The sequence below is a fragment of the Lutra lutra genome, chromosome 1 (genome assembly GCF_902655055.1).
Source record: "Lutra lutra chromosome 1, mLutLut1.2, whole genome shotgun sequence".
Taxonomy (NCBI): Eukaryota; Metazoa; Chordata; class Mammalia; order Carnivora; family Mustelidae; genus Lutra; species Lutra lutra.
This window is the reverse complement of record NC_062278.1, coordinates 53,497,926-53,503,856: the sequence shown is the minus strand read 5'-3', so window position 1 is coordinate 53,503,856 and position 5,931 is coordinate 53,497,926. Positions and strand designations below refer to the sequence as shown.

The following is a 5,931-nucleotide window of genomic DNA, read 5'->3' as shown; positions in this document are numbered from 1 at the left end:
TTTTTCAAGGTACTCTCACAGTTAGTCAGGTGTGCACTCTGCAATCTCACTTTCTCGGGGGTGCAGCTTCAAGCCATACTGTTCCTGTCTTTATGAGTCCAAACCCAAGTGGTGGCAGATTGTAAATCTGCTGCATGCTTTGGGAACTAGTGCTGGTAGAGTTTAAATTCTGCCACCTGTCATTGTCACTAGATGTCACCTGTGGATATGAAAGCCTGTCTTGATCATAATGCTCTCATGAAGTGAGAGGAAGGTTTTGGCTCTCAAAGCAAATTTTTACGAGTGCTCCAAATGTCATAGATGCAGCTCTTTCAACAACTCTTAGAACAAAATAGTGCCACTACTTTACCCAAGAGTAAGGGACTTTGATGCCAGAGCAGGACTACATTAATGCTTAATCCGAGACTTTGGCACTGAAATGTGTTCTCAGGCCTTGTCGCTGTTCCCTGCAGCCCGACTCGCTATACCTCACCTTATAGCAAGTTTTCTCTCCGTATACTCCAGTCTAGTAAGCATATATGTGTATGTCTGAACATCATTGTGGAAAGCTTTCCATCCCCATCTCCTCTGCCTACCCTTTTAGGAAGCATCTCATTCCTTATTTGAGTAAGTCGATTCATCTATTCAAGAAACATGTATTCATTGTTCACCATATGCAGGCAGTGATGTAGGCATAGAGAATACAAGAGTTAAAGAGTGAGAGGCCAAAATTTGTGAACTTGTATCTCTTTCTCTGCAGTGATGATAGAATAAATGAGTAAAAATGACATGTCCGACGGTAGTAAGTGCTAAAGAGGTAACTAAGACAAGGACGTGGATTGTAAGCCTTCTTAGGAGTAAAGAAGATTTTCAATTTTACATGGAGTTTTCGGGGATCTCCTACACGTGAAGGGCACATTTGAGCCAGCATAGAAGGAAAATGAGGAAGTGAGACAAGATGTCTGAAAGATCATTCCAGAAAGAGTGTGCAAAAATGTACAGCTCCTGAGGAGGGGGGGTGTCCTGGTGGCTAAGGGAGGAATAGATCATAGGACTGCAATATTAGCTAGGTAGTATAGCAACCTTAATGTTCCTTCTCCAGCCTAGTCAAGACTCTAACTTATAATGAAAGGAAATAGTTGACATGATCAATCTATTGCAGGTTAACATGGTACACAGATGGGGATCAGCAGACCATGAAGAACCAAGATAAAGAAAAGATGCTGAGACCGCAAGGTAAAATAATGTGCCTTGCCATATCTAGCTAAAGATATAATTCCTTAATGAGAAGTGATTAAAAGATAATGTAGGACTAACATGTATTTACATTTGAAAGCATTGGCCCAAGTTTTCTGCTTAGTAAGCAGTGTATACAGTATATAGACTAACAGTCTTAGAAGAATTAAATCATTTTCAATTGATTTAGTGTTTTATTTACAAGTTTTATCAAAGACAGGAACTTTTAGCCATGAAAATCCAATTATAGTTACATTCAAACTCTGCTGCTTTTAATAAATAACTAGAGCAGAATTAAACCTGGAAATATTAATAGATGCTATTTTAAAGAATGCATTATATTTTTATATGCCCAATTTAGCACAACTCTGCTGATGTGGGGCCACATTCATTCATTTAACAAATATTTCACAAGAACCTATTATGTGCAAGGCTCTGTTCTAGGTGCTAGAGATATAACACTGATCCAAACTAAGTCCTTACCTCATATGCTGGTAGACAAGGCAAAATGCCTGTCAGATACTAAATACTACAAAGAAAAAGCCAGTAAGTGGATAGAGAATTTCAATGGGAATTGAATTCAATGGGAATTGAAAACTGAATTCAATGGGAATTGAAAAAAAATACGCCTTTGGGAAGGTGTATTGATGAGAATGTGCTGCAGTAACAGATTAACCTTCAAAGCTTAGGTGCTTTAAAAACATAGGTTTCCCAAACCATAAGGGACTGCTAATCCCAGAAAACAAACTAAGGGCTGCTGAGGGTAGAGGGGAGGGTTAGGGTGGCTGGATGATAGACCTTGGGGAGGGTATGTGCTATGGCAAGTGCTGTGAATTGTATAAGACTGATGAATCACAGATCCGTACCCCTGAAACAAATAATACATTATATGTCAATTAAAAAAACAAAACAAAACAAAACAAAAACCATAGGTTTCCTCTTTTGGCAGCTGTGATGCTGGAAAGGTGAAATTCTGGCCAGGCTGAGGACGTTGGCTCTCACTGTCCTCCTCCCCTTTGACTTTTCCCTGAAGTCCCTCAATACAATGATTTGATCAACAAACAAACAAACAAAAATAATGTAGGTTTCCTGTTCATCTTATATGTATGTCATAGGTTGACAGCAGCCTCTACTTACTGAAATCTTTCAGTGATCCAGATTGAAGAATTAGGCACTATCTTGAGTGTTGCTGGTCATTGTGCTAAAGGAAAACAACAGTTCTAGAGGAACTTGAACCAGAAAGAAGTGTGGTCTTTCTCTCTTCCACTTATAACTCATTACCCAGAGCTAATTGCATGGCCCACCTTGCCACGGGATAGCCAGGAAGTAAGTGGACTGAAGTATCTTTGTTAAATAGCTTTAATGACCACCGAAAAGGGATGTGAGTCAAAGAACTTTCTGAGAAAGTGACATTTGAACTGAGACCTGAAGGAAATGGAGTGAGAACAGGGAAGAGAACCCTTCAAAAAGAAGATGAAGCTAAAGCCCATTTGGTTTGTTCAAAAAGAAGTTAAGACTTCATAAAAATAAATAAATAAACAAATAGAAAATACAACCAATAAAATATAGGAAAGTAAAAAAGAAAGCTGTAGATTAGGAGCAAATAATTGTAAATTATGTTTTAGTAAAGGACACATGCCAAACTTAAAAGACACACGTTAATAATAAGACAATCCAAAATTTTTTTTTTTTAAATGGGCAACATATTTGAGACACTTAATCAAAGAAGATATAGGAATGTTAGTGAACACATAAAAAAGGCTTTAAGGATTGTCATTAGGAAACTTCACATTCAACATTCAACATTCTCATTCAATGAGACACCCTACACACTTAAGAATTATGACTATTGTTAAGCTATGGAAAAACTGGAAACTGTTGCTGGTAGAAATAAAATGATACAGTTATTTTGGAAAACAGTCTGTCAGTTTCTTAAAAAATTAAATGTAAGCTTGTCATCTGACACAATAATCATATTCTTAGTGATCTACCAAAGAAAAGCAAAAGCGTATGTCCACACAAACACTTGGACATTAGTATTCACAGCAACACAATTCAAAAGAGTCAAAATAGAGAAAACCCAAATGTCCATGAAATGATTAATAGAAGCACAAAATATAGCATAGCTATAAAATGGATACTATTCAGCAATAAAAAGAAATAAACTACTGATACATGCTGTAATATAGAAGTCTCAGAAACATTATACTAAAAGAAAGAAACCAGAGGCAAAGGTAATATATTGTATGACTTTATATTTAATTACCAGGAAAGGCAAGGACTATACATATAGAAAGCATTTTAGTAGTCTCTTAAAACTTGGGTGTGAATAAGAATGAACTGCAAATGGGTACAAGATACCTTTTTTTGGACTAACAAAGTGTTTTAAGACTAGACTGTACTGCTAATTGCACAAAGGTGTAAATATACTAAGACTTATCAAAAAGTACACTTAATATTGGTGGAATTTGGTGTGTGTAATGTATGCTTCAATAAAGCAGGTAAAAAAAAATAAAAGGAAAGAAGAGAAACAAGAGAGGGGGACGATGGGGCTTTTATAGAGCAAAGAAGGAAAAGAGCCATGCGGGTACAGTCAGTGATGGAGCCAGGGGCCCTATCGCGTAATCACTGAAGCCTTGGTATCAGAGTTTAGGCATTTTTATGTTTATTGAGTCAATGGATGCTTTGAGTATTAGAGAGACTGGAATTAATTTATGTTTTTAGAGGATGTTCTATGTTGACTTATTGTATGATGCTTTTACAGTGGTCAGGCAAGAAATTATGGAAGCAAAAGTGGTGCAGACAGGTGGTTAAAAAAGTGGTCTGTTTGGAGATAGGTTTGAAAAGTAGAACTTCCTAGTTAATGGACGTGTTTGGACCACTAGAGTTTTGACATTTTTATTGTCAAGTACCATGAATAAATAACATCCTTATACCATTCCTACTTTTCAGCTCAAGGCTGAACACAATTCTAAATCAATACACAAGTCTCAACCTTGGGAATTACGGTTAAAAGAAGGAGCCATGGGTAGGATGCAGCTCAGGGGAGTTTAATGCATACACATTGTAATTGTCAAAAGCAATAATTTTGTGTCTTTCACGTGGCTATATTAAGGTGTATTGAAATCGTCATGTCAAGTTTCTTCACTCTTAAAATGTTGTATTCTTATTTGGGACTGCAAAATATTACCCCATTGATTTATAATGGCCATTCTAAATAGTTCACAAGAAATAAGCAAATGGACCACAATTTTTATAAAATGATGTGTAATTTGGGATAATTGTTTAGTACTGAATTGAGTATGCATTATAGAAATTTCTGAGTAGGGACGCCTGGGTGGCTCAGTTGGTTAAGCAGCTGCCTTCGGCTCAGGTCATGATCCCAGCGTCCTGGGATCGAGTCCCACATCGGGCTCCTTGCTTGGCGGGGAGCCTGCCTCTCCCTCTGCCTCTGCCTGCCATTCTGTCTGCCTGTGCTCGCTCGCTCTCCTCTCTCTCTGACAAATAAATAAAATCTTAAAAAAAAAAAAGAAATTTCTGAGTAAAATTTTTCCTCTCAAATTTGAAATATGATTTTCTATTACAATAAGGCACTTTATTTATTTATTTATTTTTATTTTTTAAAGTGTTTCTTTTTTAATGAAACAAATCCAAAAGATGTACAGTCAGGCTCAAGTTGTGCAGTTCACAAGCATGGAGAAAACAAAAACAAACAAAACGACAGGATTCAAAAGAATTGGAATTAACCCACGACCAGGCTGGACTTGCCGCTAGGGGTTTTTTTTCCGGACGGCACTGGGGCCGGAGCCACTGGGCTGGGCACAGGGGCAGCAGGCACAGGCTTCTCCTCACTCTGCTCCAGGCTGGCCTGCAAGTCTGTGTCCATGTTTTCATGAATGTCGCCTTCTCCCTTCAGATCTAACAAGTCTCCCGCTTTCGCTTCAGAAGAGTTCCTTCTCTGGGGTCCAGATGACTCAGAATCCTGTCTGCCACCACTAGACTTGGCGCCTGCCGACTTGGCCCATGAAGGAGAATTTTCCTCAGGTGTCCCAAAGATGCTAGATGCCATTTTGTTCCTCCTCACAGGCTGTTCTGTTGGTTCATCAAAGCCTAATGAAAAATTGGATCCACCGCCTGGAGGCCGCAAAACCCGGGATCGACTCCCTTGAAGGTGGTGGTGGTGGTCATGGTGCCCAGGAGCGAGGTACGCTGGAGCGGGAGCAGAGCGCTGAAAGGGTTGGGTTGGAGGGGTGCAGAATTGCTGCCCACCCCACCGTCAGCGACCGCTGCAGGAGCTTCCGCCAAGGCACTTTATTTTTGAGGAATAATTCCAGAGTAATTTTAAGTAATTAAAATATTGAAAAGTAATTTTGAAAATTATATGAAGGAATTAGCTATAGCAATTTTTCTTTGTTTTTTATAGGTTGAATTTATGAAACGAAACATAAAATCTTTACATTTTGAGAGAATGATTTAAGAAGAAACGAATTGCAAAATGTGCTTCAAGTATTTTCACATTAGAGTTTTCGTAATTTCTTTTATTCACGAAATTGAAGTAAAAGAAAAGTCTGTATTATTACCAATTACTGCAAGCAAGAAAATTGAAAAGTTTTTTTCCAAGAAGTTAAATTATAAACTCAACATCTAAATGTTCAACTATTGGTTTTTCTTTATATAGTGAATGCTAGGTGACACTTTTATAACTATTTAGAGAGT

General features: G+C 38.0%; 1 pseudogene; it reads right to left on the bottom strand.

Moving 5' to 3' along the window:
* Positions 1–4,831: 4,831 nt before the first annotated feature.
* LOC125109992 (jupiter microtubule associated homolog 1-like) lies at positions 4,832–5,403 on the bottom strand (annotated as a pseudogene).
* Positions 5,404–5,931: the final 528 nt, after the last annotated feature.